The 19,740-nt window shown below is 36.6% G+C and overlaps 1 protein-coding gene across 1 annotated transcript in view; it reads left to right on the forward strand.

Moving 5' to 3' along the window:
* The first annotated feature begins 7,226 nt into the window (after window positions 1-7,226).
* Window positions 7,227-19,740, forward strand: part of LOC101747185 (uncharacterized) — a 61,078-nt gene continuing 48,564 nt past the window's right edge. Inside the window, exon 1 of the mRNA XM_062668815.1 lies at window positions 7,227-7,402. The gene's annotated coding sequence lies outside the window, so the exon portion shown is untranslated. The remainder of the gene's footprint in view (window positions 7,403-19,740) is intronic.

A 19,740-nucleotide genomic window follows, 5' to 3' on the forward strand; every position in this document is an offset into this window, starting at 1 on the left:
ACTACAGGACTCTCTACACCATCCTTGGTTGACTGGTAGAGAATGCCTCAGGCATTAATTCTGCCATTGTACCTTAGTTTTTTTTTTATTGCTTAGATGGATGGACGAGCTCACAGCCCACCTGGTGTTAAGTGGTTACTGGAGCCCATAGACATCTACGACGTAAATGCATCACCCACCTTGAGATATAAGTTCTAAGGTCTCAAGTATAGTTACAACGGCTGCCCCACCCTTCAAATCGAAACGCATTACTGCTTCACTTCAGAAATAGGGAGGGCAGGGTGGTGGTACTTACCTGCGCGGACTCACAAGTGTAAATATGTACGAGACAGCTTTTTTTTTATAAATTCGGTATTAAATGCGAGTTGTAAGTATGGCAACTCCGATCTAGTTACGAAGCACCGAGATTTATTTATATTAGACAAGCGCCCTCCCGCGGCGTCGCTTGTGGTTGCTCGACAAAGTGTATAGCCTCTGAGCTTCGCAGCTTTTAACATAAATTTACCTTTGTGCTACACGATAGTTTTAGAGCACGTTCGTTTTGCATAGAAGTTGGAATTTTAAACTTCATTTTATACTTTTGTTGCATTTTTTTTAAATAACATTGTGTTTGAGTGGCGGTCTTGTGTTCATGTGTTGGAAGTTTATTATTGTTACGACATTCTTGATTTAAAACTGTATAACCTTAATGCAGGCAACATTGGAGGAAACTGGTGCAAAAACTGGACCAAGTTGGTCACGACCCTCAGTAATAAGGAAACGACAAAGAAGAACCTTAACAATTCTTGATTTTAACTGAATTTTTAGCTTAGTATAATAATTATTAGGGCTGTACATGGATTCAAATCGCTCGAGGCTATTGAAGTTTATTTAGAAAACACCATTAAGAAAGGTTTCGTGACATTTCATTTCTAATGTGTAGGAGTGATGAAGCTTACATAAAATATTTGTTTTTCATATCATGTTTTCTTGATTTTTCTATTCCTCGCTGGCGTCGTAATACAAAAGAAATAAACAGGTGCTTGTTTCATTATTTTTTCCTTTGGGTAGAAGGTGGGCGATAAAGGTTACGTATTTTTAAGCTTGTAAGTTATAATGTTGGAGTTGTTTTGATTTCTAGCTACTTATTAACCGACTTCAAAAAAGGACGAGGTTCTCAATTCGACTGTATGTTTTTTATGTTTGTTACCTCATAAGTTTTGACTGGGTGAGTCGATTTTGATGATTATTTTTTTTATTAGAAAGCTGACGCTTCCCGTGTGGTGCCATTTCAATTTAGTCCAGTTCTGATAACGGTATCCATGAGAAAACCATATGTCTTAAATTTGCATTAAGTACGTGCGCGACAAACAGATGAATAACTCAATAACTCAATATCACGCCAACCGATTTCGATGATTATTGTTTTTAGTGTATATTAATTTGTTTTGGAATATCTTTTTTTTTCTATCGCACATGATTTTTTAGTTGAAGTGGCTTTAATTTGCGCACATTGGATTAACGAATGAGTTTTCATGTGAGAAAATTATCGATATTTTTCCATTTTTAATACGCTTTTATTAGCTTCAGACGTATGTGTGGTAGTATGTAACGGAATCTTTGAACATGATTTTGACCCCTTCAAAACGTCGGATTAACTCGAAATTTGGTATACTTATTAAGGGCCGATGACAATTCAATATTAAAAAAAATTAAAAAAATAATAATTGAAAACACTGAAATTCAACTAAAATATGAAATATAAATAATAGTTTCATAAAACTATAATAACAACATACGCTTTTCTAGAAAATCCAACTAAAAAATAGAAAATAAATGTTAACAAATTTGAATTAAAAATAGTGTAAGATAAAATGATTTTATTGTAAAAAAAAGCGTGGGATGCATGGTATCAGTAGTTATAAATATTTTATGAACAGATTAAGTAGAAGGGCTATTTGGATAATATCCTGAAAAACACCCCACGCTTTTTTACAATAAAATCACTTTTCTTACACGATTTTTAATTCAAATTTATTAAAATTTATTCTCTATTTTTTAGTTGGATTTTCTATAAAAGCGTATTTTGTTAGTTTTTTAAGCTATTACTTATTTACATTGATGTCTTCAGCATAGACCGTGGGTGTGACAAATTTTCGAAATAAATAATATATTGTCCTCGCAATCTTAGTCCAATTGCAAAATTAATACAACCGAAACGGATAGTTCGAGAAGAGTTTGACTAAGTGAGAGAGAGAGTAGAACGTTAATTGTTCGGGTATTTAATGAGGAGAGATAATTAATTGCCTTGTGATTGTGATGTATTGTGAAATGATGTCTTAGGGATTTGTGTTAGAATATATTGTGTATGCCAGTATGTATTAATGTACGGAATCGTAGAGCGAAAGCGTTTGTGGGAAATCGGAATAAACGAAATATCTATGAGAGTTTTACTTTTTTACTTTTTTATTGCTTAGATGCCACCCACCTCGAGACATGAGTTCTTAGGTCTCAGTTTTAATAGTACAACGGCTGCCCCGTCATTCAAACCGAAACGCATTACTGCTTCACGGCAGAAATAGGCAGGGTGGTGGTCTTGTGAGTCCGCACGGGTAGGTACCACCACTCTGTTTATTTCTGCCGTGAAGCAGTAATGCGTTTCGGTTTGAAGGGCGGGGCAACCGTTGTAACTATACTTGAGACCTTAAAACTTATATCTCAAGGTGGGTGGCGCATTTACGTTGTAGATGTCTATGGGCTCCAGTAACCACTTAACGCCAGGTGGACTGTGAGCTCGTCCACTCATCTAAGCAATAAAATAAAAAACGTACCCGTGCGGACTCACAATACGTCCTACCACCAGTAAAACCGGTGTTCGTGAATCGTAAATAAGACTAATTTTACAATCTAATCTGGTTTTTTTTTTTTTTATATTATATCGGACGTTTCGAATACTGCACAGTTTTCGTGAGCACGGACGACTGATCATTAGTACGTCAGTCAAATAAAGAAAATTAATTGAACTTTTACCATCCTTCAGTCTTTGCCTTCGTAGTTGAAGTGGTAATTGCTGTTTATTCGTACCATGGCTTGCGATAAAAAGAAGCGTTTCTGTCTAAGCTGTGATACGAGAGGCGTGAAGATATTCAAGGTCGTGACGTATAACGTATATGTATTACTAGTGGACCCGCAGTAGTCGAAATTCGACTATAATTCTTCGACTATATTATTATTTCTTTATTATAATTTAATCATTTTCAATTTGACCACAGACGTCAAGAACAAAAGTTTGACAATAAATAAATAGTATGCATGTGTGTGTGTGTGTGTCAAATACATGCAGTGTTTGTAATGTTTTCTTTATTGATTTAATGTGCCTTTTATGCATTATTAAAAAAAAAAATTAGCATTGTGCACTCCTTCTCTATATTCTCTATAAGTGTGGAAAATTTCATACTCCTCCGTCCGCGCAATTTTCGTAAAAAGGGATACAAAGTTTTTACTTCACGTATTAATTTAAGTATTATAATAATCTAGTCAGTAAAGCTGAAAACCTTGACATATTTGGCGATTCCCTTCCAATATTCAGGAACAAAATTATAAAAAGTTGTTGTTGAACCTCAGCCTCAGCCTTGGTCTGAGTACTCAAGTACTACTGTGCTTGTTGTCTTTCTTTTGTTTTTTATTATTATTATTATTGTTAAATCTCTGTTGATATATTAATGTAATGCATGCTGTGATTGCCTCTAATTAGAGTTGCAGTTATCAATTGCTCTATACATGTCAATGTTATTTTATGTCTTACTGTAAGCCCTGTTGGTAATCTTTAAATAAATAAATATCGCATTTTACCTTCAGGAATGATTAGTCATATATTATTAATTATTATGCACGGTTCTTAGCGGTAAAATAGGCAGAATGGTATACTTACCCGGCGGGCTTACAATAGGTACGTCAGTACATGTTTTTCTTCATGCCCAATCATTCCGACTATGCCCGTTATTTATCGAATACTTTCCAAATTCCAATCGAATTGGATTTGAAACGAACAAAAGAATTCCGTGAGCTTAACTTGATCTAAATTACTGTGATCACATTTTTAGCTTATATTTAATTAAATTCCCGGCTAAATTAATTTAAGAGTCTCGAGGTCATCCTAGATCGCTTATTTACACACCGAGACATAAAACTATTTCGATATATTAAAAATATATAAGTAAACTAAAACTTAATTAGTTCTAATAATCTAATCTAATTTCTTACTGGTAGGACATCTTGTGAGTCCGCACGGGTGGGTATCACCACCCCGCCTATTTCTGTCGTGAAGCAGTAATGCGTTTCGGTGTGAATGGTGGGGCAGCCGTTGTACTGTAAAAACTGAGACTTTAGAACTTATGTCTCGAGGTAGGTGGCGGCATTTACGTCGTAGATGTCTATAGGCTCCGGTGGCCACTTAACTCGAGGTGGAGGTGAAGTCGTCGTGGCTTAAAACATAAGACGTCCGGTGGATTCGTGTTGAAGCGATGCACCGGTGTTCGAATCCCGCAGGGAAGTCGTCGTGACCTAAAAGATAAGACGTCCGGTGCATTCGTGTTGAAGCGATGCACCGGTGTTCGAATCCCGCAGGCGGGTACCAATTTTCTAATAAAATACGTACTCAATAAATGTTCACGATTGACTTCCACGGTGAAGGAATAACATCGTGTAATAAAAGTGAAGCCCGCAAAATTATAATTTGCGTAATTACTGGTGGTAGGACCTGTTGTGAGTCCGCGCGGGTAGGTACCACCGCCCTGCCTATTTCTGCCGTGAAGCAGTAATGCGTTTCGGTTCGAAGGGTGGGGCAGCCGTTGTAACTATACTGAGACCTTACATCTTATATCTCAAGGTGGGTGGCGCATTTACGTTGTAGATGTCTATGGGCTCCAGTAACCACTTAACACCAGGTGGGCTGTGAGCTCGTCCACCCATCTAAGCAATAAAAAAAAAAAAAAAAGGTGGGCCGTGAGATCGTCCACTCACCTAAGCAATAAAGAAAGTAGTGTGTTCATTTTGTGCTACATTATAATGTTTATGTAGTTTTTAAATGAACCACAAATCAATAACAGTAGTTGTACCTACATACTGAAAACCGAATAATGTTTTTAGTCTATTTAATACTAATGGAATGCAAAACGAACTTCAGTTTCATTGTTATTTAATTGCATTACCCGAGCTTAGCGCGCGTAACTAATCGATAGTGTACGAGTAACCTAGATATACTACGGTTAGAGCTTCTATCTATAAGCTCTCCATGTCAGAAACAGGGCTGTATCAAGATAAGTGAACTTTTCGATGAATCTGTGGCGGTAGTCATCATAAAACGCAAGATATTTGACAGATGCCGGAATCTCGCTTACGACATTTTCATGATATGCTTGCATATACATACAATTTCCGAACAACAACATTCGGACCGTCGGTCTACCGAGCAATATCACAAATCTAACAAATACCACGTCATATTTCCACTATATAATGACTTATGACTGAATGGAACTGCGAATTCGATTTCGGACCTCGATTGAGCGGTGACGCTTATCTTCTGTTACCTATGGGATTCGGTAACTCCTTAACGTCAGGTGCTACGTGAGCTCATCTTTCATCCACGCACATGAGCTACGACACGAAAGGAGACGAGAGCTTTCGTTTTGGAGTTCGAGAGCATTGAGGCTTTTTTGGGGAGGTAGTTCAGAGATTGAGAGAGAGATTTAAAGGTTACTGGTGGTAGGACCTATTGTGAGTCCGCACAGGTAGGTACCGGCACCCTACCTATTTCTACCGGGAAGCAGTAATGCGATTCGGTTTGAAGGGCGGGGCAGCCGTTTTAACTATACTGACACCTTAGAACTCGTATGTCAAGATGAGTGGCGGCATTTACGTTGTAGATGTCTATGGGTTCCAGTAACCAGTTAACACCAGGGTGGGCTGTGAGCTCGTCCACCCATCAAATCAAAAAAAAAAAAAAATCAATAGTACTTTACATTCCACAATAATTAAACAGTCAATACGTAAATTTCCTTGAAAAGCAAATTACTATTAATTCGCAGTCAGTTATCCGTTTCAAAGCGGCACGTATGAATATTGTATGTACGCTCTGGGAACATAACACCTTGTGCAACTCCTATAGGTCGCCACTTTAATTCATATTGAGCTGTATAAAAACCGTTAAACGCTAAACAACAAATCGTTGCCTAGCAACGCTTTACTAGTTTTTTTTTTTTTTTTATGATTGAAATATTACTGGTGGCCCGGAGGCCATCTTTACTAGTACGACTTTGTGGGCTGTATGGGTATTTCTAATGAAGGAAGTCCTTAATTCACGCCCAACTGCTTGCTTACTGTCAAATATTCGTACGTAATACAGACTTATAGCGGTAGGCAGCGGCTTGGCTCTGCCCCTGGTATTGCTGAAGTCCATGGGCGGCGGTAACCACTCACCATCAGGTGGGCCGTATGCTCGTCTGCCTACAAGGGCAATAAAAAAAAAAAAAGACATTTACAAAAAATTAATATATTTTATTTCCAGCCAAGACTTTCACATTACCGAACTCTTGGCCATTAAAGGGCGGTAGGACCCCTTAGCATCTGGTACGCTTCGAAAGCCTTGACAATTCGAATGCACCATGTGCTAATTATTATCCTAGTGTAACAGCCATGACTATAATAATTCGACATGGTAGGTGGTACTGAATTACCAGTAAAAAAAAAACTTTAGCATAGACAATGGTGTTCTGTGCTCTTTGTTTTGCATTTCATTGTTTTTTTTTACAACTTCGTGGGTGGTGTTCTTACGTGTAGCTTCTGTTTGAGCACCTTTAAGAACAAGATAGGCTACCATAGCCATATTAGAGCGCATGAGAGGCGCGGACATTAGCTATTAAGTTATTAAACTGAAAAATTTAGTCGCCGTGGTCGAAACCGGCTTGGAACCATGATGATGATTTGCATTTCGAATATGATGAGGTCTTAGCAGTCGATTAATTTTATAGAATTTGTATTCACTCGTATGAAATGTCGTGGTTATTAGAATTTAATTGTTTAATATAATCTATCTGCGGTACCTATTACATTACATGTGTGTTCAAGTGTATATTGAAGCGTTACAGTACAGTTTTTGTGAAAAATTTTCCGTGAACAATTGCGCTCTTCGTCACGGCAGACGTTTAGACATTACGAATAGAATTTACGACACGTTAACTGAGTTTAAATTGGGGTAATCGAGCGATCACGACTAACGTGAAATATGTTCGTCCAAATCGTAGTTAATTTAACATTTTACAGTATGTTGTTTACTCGACTTACATTGTTATTTCTTTATTGAAGTGAAAACTTCTTTAGAATCGTTGTGATTTCAAACCGGATGCAACGGAAAAAACGACAGGTAAGAGACACAAATACAAAAATGTGTAGGATGAAGCCAGCAAAGAATGAGACAGAAATATACAGACTATTTAATACAGCGCCATCTGTGAGATTTTTTAATACTAACGTGTGTATGAAAGCTCTTGTAGTGAATTTTAATTTAGGATTATACGTGAAATTAAAATATCAATTCACAGAGGGCGCTACCTTACAATTATTTACTAATGACAAAATTTTACATATACTTAAGACGTTTAGGATATTTGTATTTTAATTTTGGAAGGTTTCACTTCTACCACGTGTGAATTGCACACATTTTGTTTTTTTATTTAAATAAGTACTGCCACATCACAAACATCTAACATTGAAAATAAATTTAAACTATTTAATTTATGGCCTGATGCATGTGACCAACAATGGCGTACATAGCATTGGCAATTCATCGGCTCGAAAATGGAATACAATAATAATAATAATAAAAAAAAACAGTATGTACTATTTGTTGAAATATTAATAAAAATGTCTAAAAATTTCATGTCATATCGAAAAGAAGAAATGTTAATACAATGTCAAGCAACAGCAAGTCAGTTATAGAACAAAAAATTATTAACGATTAAAGTTAAGGTGCGTTTTTTCTTTCTTTTCCTATTTTGTCCTTAAATACACGCAACTAATCACGCAAATTTCACGGAACGAATGTTCTATTAGTTTATTATTATATTATTAATATTTAGAAAAAGGAAAAAACGTGACTTTTATGACTACACTACATTTCTATATTCAAACTGCGACCTAGAAACAAGGAAGTACGTTTTTACGTTTTAAATGGACCGAAACGAAAAAGAATCGTTCCGATTTCACTCCCGTTTCCGACTGATTTCCATAATGATGCGGAAGAACAGGAAAATATAACGTCGCCTTTTGTCGCAGATGTTCAGAGCTCAAATTTTACAGGTCATTTAAAGGAACCGAAAAAGTTAAATCTAAATCGAGTCCGTCTGTGTTTGCTATGAACTTCTGTCACAGAGTCACGATGAAACCCTTTGCGCTTTTGACATTTGAGAATAGTCAAATGTTTTAATTAGTCATAGACCTATATAGTAGGGACACGACATATTGTTCTATACGTACAATTGCTTATATAAATATCACCCATTTTGAAGGCACATACATAAACATATATCTATCTCGTTCTTACTCACCACTTTAACTCGCAGGAAAACAATATAACAGTATTTCAGTGCGTACATAAAATGAAACATGAATATACGTAAATATCTCCGTCTCCGTCTAATGAGGCCGAAAATCCGCCATGTTTAGCGCGCCAAATGTCATTGTCACGTCAGTTCGGCCGTCTGTTTTGGGTTGTACATTATTTATTGACTATGATATCGATTTAATATGATTGATTATATAAAATTTCATAATTTATCATGCTTAAAACATACAAAAATAATAATTAAAACGTATTTTATAGGATCTCAAGAAAGTTGATGTCCTAAAACTATTATCTATATGTATTTAAATTCATTATGGAGCCCTCATCCGAAAAATCCATTTTTCGGTCGGAATCTATTGATCATGACACTAATCATAAATACCACTTTAAAATATGTCATCAAAACATATTTAGACATTCTGTTTAGATATTTCGGGAAAAAGGCTACCGACAAAATCTCTTCGGAACTATTTAAATAAAATAGTTTTATTCCGCAGTGAGTAAAACACTATTGTAAATTTGTTAAATATTTAATAATTAAGTGATTTTAGAGAGGAAGTCACAAGGAATGACGTTTGTAATTAATGAATAAATTATCTGTAGGTGTTTTTTTTTTTACGCGGTCCCTTGATAAGTTTAAAATTTGAATCACTCTCAAGCGAAAGTGATTCAAATGGTGCGGCGCACCTTCCTTGGGGTGCGCTGCGGTAGTATGTTACGGACTTTAGAGTCAGCAAAACAATTAAAATAGATTGTAATAGTCTAAGAAAAACACGTACTCAAAATACGATAACATTTAGCATGCTAGAAATGGGCTGATGGCTTTGAACTACGCCATATCTTTATGTTTTGCGACAAACGACAACTTTATAAAATCAGTGTAGCAACTTTTAAAAATCATCATATCGTTTACTTGGCAAATTCGAAGGACGAACTTGTCTTAGATTTCACCCATCTAAATCATATCATATTTGCACATAACAATATACCTACTTACTTCCCATTAAAGTATAAATTCTACAAATAAATAATACTCAACAATATTTAAAATAAAATGAGCCAAGAACGTTTATCGATAAAACCTGATAACATTGAAATCATTTGTACAGCACTAAAGCCGCCATGTTTTGTGGCCAGATGACGTCACAGTGGCACGAAATTTTGGTTGACGTTTCATTTCCATAGGTTTCCTACTTCATTGTAATTAGTTTACTATGGCAACATTTGGATAAAAATGAAAAGAGGTTTTTTTTTTTTTTCGCGCGTCGTAGTCTTTTACGATTTGATCTGGCGTTTTTATTTTCATTACACTTCCGTCGTTTCGAATACTTTACAGTTTTCAAAGTCACGGATGTAACTTAATTATTTAAATGTGAAGAAATTTTAAGTATCGACGCACTGTTGTCTGATTAGTCGTGATCTTCATCATAATTCAACTAGGTTTTTGGCTTATTTCAGAATTTGCTGTCAGCTGTTTTCGTTTACCGAATTGTGCATCGCGGTTTCTTCTATTTGGGGTACCGAGTTTTCGCTGTTCCCTTGTAATTAATTTCTACAAAAGCCAGACCGGTTTGATGGCGGTAATATTTCCGTTAGCTCCGACTTCCCGCTCGAAGCCGACATAATGTAGCCGCGTGGTGATAACAAATAGCTTGCAATGTTTTTTTTATTATCCTAGCTTCCATTTGTTTTTCGCAAGGTATTTCCCGCGGCTTTCTCTTCTAGAAAATTCTGCGTACTAAAGTAGTGAAAAAATGTTTTTGTATAGTCTATACTAATATTATAAAGAGGAAAGATTTGTTTGTTTGTTTGTTTGTATTGAATAGACTCCGAAACTAATGAACCGATTTGAAAAATTCATTCACTGTTTGGAAGCTACACTATTCCCGAGTGATATAGGCTATAATCTTTTTTGTATCGCGTGCCCTGCGAGAACTATTGCTGATAGAATAAAATATTATACTACGACTTTGTAGAACACATTATTATTAATAAAAAGTGTTGCGACATCATATGTGTAACTATTATACTTATGCCGCTATAAGTGTTCTTTTATTTTTAAAAATAAAACGTCAATTATCGTTGAAATTTTTGTTAAAGATCCAATGGAGCGGGCCGCTTGTACATAATAAAGCAGTAGAATCCAGTATGTTTGAACATTGAAGAAACGTATCAAAACCAGAAACTATTAATAAAACATATGCAGCGTTTTTTGGGTTTCTTTTCTCTGTCTGAAAATTTCTTTATACGGTTCGATGTTATATTTTTTATTTTTTTTTTATTGCTTAGTTGGATGGACGAGCTCACAGCCCACCTGATGTTAAGTGGTTACTAGAGCCCATAGACATCTACAACGTAAATGCTCCACCCACCTCGGGATATAAGTTCTAAGGTCTCAGTATAGTTACAACGGCTACCTCACCCTTCGAACCGAAACGCATTACTGTTTCACGGCGGAAATAGGCGGGGTGGTGGTACCTACCCGTGCGGACTCCCAAGAGGTCGTACCACCAGTGATTACGCAAGTTATAATTTTGCGGGTTTGATTTTTATTACACGATGTTATTCCTTCACCGTGGAAGTCAATCGTGAACATTTGCTGAGTACGTATTTCATTAGAAAAATTGGTACACGCCTGCGGGATTCGATCACCGGTGCATCGAATACTACATACGAATGCACCGGACGTTTTATCCTTCAGGCCACGACGACTTCAAAAATCGTGTTAAAAGTTACATAGCAAATAACATTATCAATACGAGCGTACCTCTGCCTGTCTCTTACGTTTTCATACCCAAACTACTGAGCTGACTTTGACGTAATTCGTTATGGAAATAGTTTGAAACCTAGTAATGAATATAGGCTAACTTTCATAGCACACCTGAGGACGGGTCTCTGCTCACGTCATGTAAAGTGTAATCCACGCATGCGAAGCTTCGATCGGAACGCTAGTACATAAATAGAACTTCATTACATTCGCATGATTGATCGTTATTACCTTAATATTTTTATTTCCAAAGTTTATATTTTATTTTATTTTTTTATCTTTTTTTTTTCTAAACGGTTAGCAGCGATTTATCTCTGCCCTTTGCATTGCTGACGTCCATGGGTGACGGTAACCACTCACCATCAGGTGGGCTGTATGAATCGCTGCCTACAAGGGCAATAAAAATTAATTCAAAACACTTCGTTTTGCATTGTTTTTATGATTAGGTTTGGAAAATCTGTATTTAACTAAAATGAGTTAGGTATTTGAATTATTATTAATCTCAAACGGAATTGAAGTCACTTCTGCTAAAGGCTTCCATACTTCCAGAACTTTCCATACAAGTGTACAGAATACATAATAGCGTTTCCTCGTTGTTATAATGTGATATTATTTATGATGCCCATCCCGACGTTAAGTAGGCAATCTGTGAATAGATTTTCTCGTGAAACTGCTGCAGGCCTTCAATAAAGGTGATTGATAGATGTATGACGTTCAAAATTTCTTGGTCACGTTTTGCGAAAGAACATTTTTATATTGCTATTTTAATGTATTAATTTTGTTACTATTTTCTGGAACGTTAATCATATTTTTTGTGTTTATTTTAGAATTTCTCATTATCTAATTGAAAATGGAAATTGTCGAAAGTATTATCAAAATAACTACACGAAAAAATGAACATTGATCACGCATATTGTCCATTAATTTCGTGCTGGTATCACTATGCCTTCCCTTAACATAATCCAGAAGTAGTAGAAATTCAAATTTCTTACAATTCCTGCTTGGTATTGCTTCGCTTGTGTTTGGAAGGTGGAATAAATATCATTTCCACATCCTTAAAGATCGGATCAGGTCCAATAACTCTTGCAAGAGACGCCTTCAGCTCTTAACGCTTGGAACAGACTTAGGGACCCCGGTAACCGTACTCATCGAACTCGGCGATGAGTTCCACATCCAACCTAACCCGTAACCTAACCCAGCCCGTTGAGTTTCTCGCCGGATCTTCTCAGTGGGTCGCGATTCCGATCCGGTAGTAGATTAATTCGCGAAGCAGCTGCTCTTGAGCTGTTAGGTCTTCTTAGGAGGCGCTTAGGCAGCTGTTAGTTAATCCCACCCCTCCTGGCTGAGCCTTTGCTCGCCCACCTGTCCTGGTGAAACTGGAAAGTTCTCCGGGTCGCCAGTTATCCTTCTATCATAAAAAAAGATATCATTACAATGTAGTTGACACATCTAGCTCAAGCTCAAACCTCCAAGCAAACCTCCAAAACCAAGCAAAAGACATTTACTAACCCCTTTATTTCTTTATAGAGATTAAGCCTAACTATTAGAAATATATATCAGTATCACGGTTTATTACCCACGGCCTCCGCTCCAGTGGAAAAGTTATGCCTTGGAAATCTTTAATCCCTCCAGGCTCTTTGTTCATAGTTTCTAACAACTTCAACGTAATGCGAGTTTTGCTTTTGTTTGCAACGCGGATCGTTACTAATCAATTTGTTAATGTTTCGTAATATTATAATATTATGAGTGGCTCTTACGGTACAGTAGTATTGCGCTAACCAAAGGTTTCGGACTGGTCGATACGATAACCAGTGTAATTTGAGTTTTTTCCAAAATTCAAATAGCCACTTTTTTAGGTGTTGTATTCATGTCTAGTGATGCACCCTGGCCTTGAATTAAACTCGGGGTCAATTACTTTAGACGTGCAAATGACTTCCGCAATGCATGAGAACATTATGTATATCCTAAAATGAAATTTACTGAATTTTTTTTGTACTTATTGATGTGAAGTATTCGTGGTCGATTTTAAATCGTGAGCCTGAAATCAAAGACACCGACTCCGACGATGGACTTCGTATCACATTGGGCAGTTACTAACCACAAAGTTACAGTCTCAGAGGTCACCCGATTTTTTGCTTACCTCGGGCATGACACCGTCTGGGAGAGCATATTAGACATAGGTATTGTTTTTGGCTGTTCTCGTTTTGCTAATGGCGAGTACTTACTTTGCGTAAATACTGCTTGGTGGTAGGACCTATTGTGAGTCTGCACGGGTAGGTACCACCGCCTTGCCTATTTCTGCCGTGAAGCAGTAATGCGTTTCGGTTTGAAGGGTAGGGCAGCCGTTGTAACTATACTGAGATCTTAGAACTTATATCTCAAGGTGGATGGCGCATTTACGTTGTAAATGTCTATGGGCTCCAGTAACCACTTAACACCAGGTGGGCTGTGAGCTCGTCCACCCATCTAAGCAATAAAAAAAACTTAAAAAAAAACTTGCATAATCACCACCAAATGGCTTATCCATCAACATTTCGCCCTGATATGGTTTTGTTGATTCTGCTGTACCGTTTTACCAATATCAACCTCAAGCAGTTCTTGAAAATGGTCTGCGCGTCGAGCAGTATTGGCAAAAAAGGAGTAATTAATAAAATATTTAGACCTGGCCCACGAGACTGTCGCAATCTGGTATATGGATTCAATCATCATTGTTCCGATTATAGTGTCGGTACCCAGTATGATAGCGAAAAGTTTCGATCAACATCTTAAGAAACTTTTATTATCCAGCTGGTTAGGGGCCTGATGTCGAAAACAGTTATTCTTGAAACGTGCTCGTATTGTGATGAGGTTTCAGAGGTAGACACTACTATAAGCAACTATTCATTTTTTATAATAATATAGTGTCTTTCGAAAATTACTTTTTTATTCATTAAAACTTTTTTATAATTTACCTGCTTTTAATAACTATAGTATAATAACAATAACGACAATTTCTCGATTTGGAAATCGAATCCACGATCCTCAATCTTGCAATAGGGCAATAATAATGACTATGCCGGCGAACCAGTCGTCAGTAATAGGTATTGCTAATGATTCAAAGTACTTCTAATGCAGCTGATGAGCACAGTTGTATATCCAACAATAAAGCTATTTCTAGTCGATATGGACAAAACCTAGCGAAGAATATATCAAGTCATTAGAAATAATGTTCGTATTCTACGTGCATTAGATGGGCTGTTGAATTCACCGCCCATTTGGTGTTAAATGGTTATCAGAGCCTATAGAATCGCAAAGTAAATGTCGTCTCTAAGCTTTGGAGATAAGATGGAAAATTGCATAGCGTCATAATACTGTGCTACTCTGCAGATCTGAATCTACCCATGCTACAAAATACGTAGGATAGTTGCGGGTACACAATAATACCAAGTGTGTTGTACTCCTTTCATTGCTTTTCCTGAATCCTGTTTTTTTCATATCAGGTTTGAAAGGTCCTCATAAGACCGTGGTCTGTTTATAACATTGTTATTGTGCAAGATCTACGGTGATCTGGCGACTGGTCAAAGTGGTCCTGCTCCCGAAAACAGTAAAATAGTCATAAACGAAACTAGAAATGCATAGAAGTTACGATCGCGTCTTTACAACACTGTTGCTTCTTAGACACACACGGTTGATTTCACCAACGTTTTTATAGATGTAAGATTTGCGAACATAAAATGTCTGGTGGTGATCTCGTGACTCGAAGCGTGTTTTACGATTGCATTTTACGTTCATCTCTGAGTATATGAAATTCCTTGTGACATTTCTCTGTTGCCGGACCAACGATGCTTCCGACGCCATATTGGTCCTCTCTCGTTTTTAATAACGGTGGGCGTTAAATAAATATTTTATGGTAGGGACAGGCTTTTCTTCCCGGATGCGTTCGTGATGTTTTTATCGCTGAATTTCGACGGCGCGTAACCTTAATGGCACAACCCGGAGATGTGTCACGTAGCGATTCTCGTTTTTCGATACGAGTTTTATTTATATAAAAAAAAAACAAAAATGTCTATCTCTATTGTTTTGTTCATGATGGAATAAATAAGTAAATGCAAATAAACGTTTTACAAGCGTGGCAAGAACAAACAATCCGAGAACACAAAAATGAAATTTATTTTATGAATTTGTTTTTTTTTTTCAGCCCGATTGTTGGAATCAAATCAAATCAAATTTTTTTTTTATTCAACATAAATGAAAGCACATACTTGTTGAACGTCAAAAAGAACTACTGCCAATTCACAAAAACTAGCCTCCGTCTTGAGAAGAACTGGCAAGAAACTCAGCGGGCATATCTTTTTTTTTAATATTAGTTTTTTTTTTAAATATTCATTTTTAGAAAGAGTATTATAACGTAACAATTATTGCAATATTGAAATGCCCGGAGTGAGCAACTCATTCCCACTTTGTGCAATCTTCTAGATAATCATTGACTTTATAGTAAGCTTTATCGCACACACGTTCTTTAATAGTTTTCTTAAGCCTATGTATATGTAGGTTCTGAACATCTTGTGGGATTTTGTTGTACAGACGTACAGACAAACACCCGAAAGAATTTCGTATCTTATGTAAGCTACTCATCGGCACATGAAGCTTGTGCTTGTTCCTAGTATTTCTATTATGTAAGTCAATCATAATAACTTAAACAATGTGGCAAGATGGGTTGCCCAAGCACATGGACTACGTGATGAATTTGTAGTTGTCAGGCTCAACGATAGTGACACAACTAAACCACTGCAAATAATTCGAATTTTATATCGTTCAATTTCTTTTAGCTCGCAGAAATCATTAGCTACCACATTTGCAATTTATTTTGAATGATGAGTAAATAAAAATTAATAAACACTATTATCAAAACATATCTATTTCTATTTATGTGACTTATATCTTCGTAGGACAAACATGGTAAGGTTTTATATCATTATTCTCCGTGACTTCAATATACGGTTCTCATTATTAATGAACAATAGAAAACCAATCACAATGCTATACAATAGACGGATCGCAACCCCTCGATAAAAGACAAGACTATGCGGGAAGTTTTATATGTGTGTACACTTTTACTTAGTAATGGATATTGGATGCTCGTGGCAAGTAGCTATCGCGCAAAGAAACTTAACGAAATCTCTCTTCAGATAAAGACTCCATTTATTTACGGTTAACAGCATTAAAATGTCGGATATTTGGTTGTTAATATTTGTGGGATAATCCCGTAATGAAGGTAGCGTTGTCAAGTCAAACATTTTAAATTGTTAAGTTCTTTTGTTTTTATTATTTTAATGTTTTTTTTTTATTTATTTTACACGTCTGAATACCATCATAGGATAAAGGAATAGATAAATGCTAATATTGTTTATCGCTCAGACAAAGCCTTCGATGAGACGGAGCAAAACAGGAAAATAGGTAATTTTTTTAGTGCTCAAAACTAATAATGTTTTTTGTTCATTGCTTCGTTCGAGCTGACAGCCCATCTGGTGTTAAATGGTTACCGGAGCCCATAGACATCTTAGACCACAGACAAGGTAAATGCCGCCATCCAAGTTCGAGATGCAAGCCATAGATTCAAGCTCGATCTAAGGTCTCAGTTTTATAGTAGAACGGCTGCCCCATCTTTCTTATCGAACGGCAGAAATAGGTAGGGTGGTGGTAGCTAACACGCCTTACCATCAGTTTTAGATTTAATCAAGGTTGAAGTTCAAGGAGAGCTTGAAGCAAAACACGTTATGTATGCCTATCAATAAAATCGTTCATATAGCTCTCACGGTCAGGACATTTTCTGCACATTTTAATCAAAGTTCATTGAAAAATATGATAGATATTACAAAAAAATCTTTACGTAAACATATAAATGCGTTATTTTTATTTTTTTGTGCCTAGCTGCGATCAGCCCTGGACTATGAACAGATGCGTTGCGTTTGCCATCGCGTCGAAGAGGCTCCTCACCAGGAGACCCTCATGAATAACCATCTGTCACCGATTCCATGTATATATCATGGCGTTTCAGTCATTTGATGTAACTGACTTTTATCAGCGCATTAGCTAGGGTATTTGGGTGGTTTTCCAGCCGAGTTCTGTACTTAGTCCCTGTTAACTTTATCTCTTCCTTAACAGTTCTCATGTTCATGGCTTCATGGATCTCAGTGTTTGTCACAATGCATTATGCATATGCGTTATGCAAACGAAAATATGACAGCCAATTTAAGTTGGCACGAGGTTTGAATTCGGGTCGCTCTATCCGCCACACTATAAAAAATGACAGATTTCAGAAAACAGTAGCGTGTAGCACCTTTAAAATACCTCCCTGAAACTGATTCATTAACGTAGAACAAAGCACTACATTGTCGGCATTAGGGTGGAGAAACAAGGGGAGATTATTATATTTAGTAGCCCCCTCGTGGTATCAGAAACGTTAAGGCTTCGACAGACGGCCAATTAAAGCGTTTGGTGTGGACCGGCCGTGCCTACAGATCGTTAATGAAAATTAGATTAGTTCGGGACGCGTTCTCCAATATATCCCGGGACTCGTCTATACTAATTTCATTTGACTCGGCACTGGAAAGGAAACCGTTGAAGACTGACACTATTTTTTTGTAAGTGTTCAAGGAAATTCTGAAAATAGCAGTGATAAAGTATAAACGTCAATAAATAATAGTACATTAATAATAATAATACATTTACGGAACGTACCGATACATTTTTGTTTTTTTTAATCATGCACGTACCTATATAGGTATAATACTAGCGAACCCGGTAGACGTTGTCCTGCTAAAATTCATTCAAGTCGATCCAGCCTTTTAGTTTTAGTATAGATAAGTAACTTCGATACCGACAGCAGCGCCATCTGCCGGGCTGATTTGTAAATCTAAACCATCAAGGGTGCCACCCAAACGCATATGAAGAAAATCATTCAAATCGGTCCAGCTGTTTAGGAGGAGTTCAGTGACAAACACACCCATAGAAGAAATAAGAATAACTAGCTGACCCGGCAGACTTCGTAGTGCCGCAATCGATAAATAAAAGACTTAAGATTTGTATAAAATAAACTTAAAACAAACAAAAGGAATCCGTTCGACGGGGGACACATCAAAGTGAAAACTATTTTTATTTAATTTCGAGCATTTTCATATTTATCTACCTTTTAAACCTTCTTTGGACTTCCACAAATAATTCAAGACCAAAATTAGCTAAATCAGTCCAGCCGTTCTCGAGTTTTCAGTGTTAACAATAACGCATAGTCATTCTAGTGGTTAGTATCAGAATTATTTAGTAGTTCGTTATTTATTTATTGAGGGATAAAGTAGACAAGGAAAATACGATGTCATCAGTTTCAGTAAACATCTTCTTTCCACAACGATTCTTGTTTATGTTTACGAAAATAGCTCGGATCAAGATTTTAATTTAAGGATGTCTAAGGTTTTCACAGATGTGAGGTGGTGTGTTTGTGGATGCCGGATGTAATAACTTCACGTTTGAAATTATATCATAAAAAAGTATGGATTTTTTTTTAAGGGATCTTATGACCCGGTAGCGAAGGCCTTTAAGTCATGTCTTATTTTAATTTTTATTTTTAATTTTATGAAAAATGATAATATGGAGTGAAATGAAATGAAATGAAGATGATTAATTTGAGACATTAATCAACTGGGATGAAATTAAATGAAATGAGATGAAATGATATGTGATGAAATATAATCTCAGTAAAATGGTGGTCATTTACTGAAAATTGTTTCAGTGGACTTCTTGGAGGATCCCGAGAAGTTACGTCCAGCGGCTTTGTTTCATTTTCCCACATTTGTGCACTTTCACATTAATATTAAACAGATAATAAACCACCATTATTACACATTGAAACCTGAAGAAACACTACATAGACGAAATAAAACAAATCATACAACTTCACTCCTCGCGTTCCCGCGAAAAAGTCCGTATGGAAATTTTAATATATATTTTTTGAACCACCCGCAATATGAGACAATTACAATTCAGCTGTCGCGCAGGTTTAGTGGCCTAGTGTGACGCAGAAGGTGTCCGAAAGTTACAATCGTTTTTGGGGCTATGTTCACGAAATATAAACTAGGTTAAACAAAAGGTATTTCTGGCATAGGATGAGCCCTTGGTGGACAAGCCGCACCCCACCCAGAAACAAGAGGTGGAAGTCCCAATGACTTTTCAATACGACTGTTCCGCTCTTCAAATGGGAATGAAGATATAACATTAGGCAGATATAGTTGGAATAGTTGTCCCACCCCTATTGATTGGGTAATCTCCTTTACCATCAGTAAAAATGGGGGAAATTAATCTTTTCCGCAGTCTCTTTTGGCTTCGGGAATGATATCTA

Source organism: Bombyx mori, chromosome 5, assembly GCF_030269925.1.
Source record: "Bombyx mori chromosome 5, ASM3026992v2".
Lineage (NCBI taxonomy): Eukaryota > Metazoa > Arthropoda > Insecta > Lepidoptera > Bombycidae > Bombyx > Bombyx mori.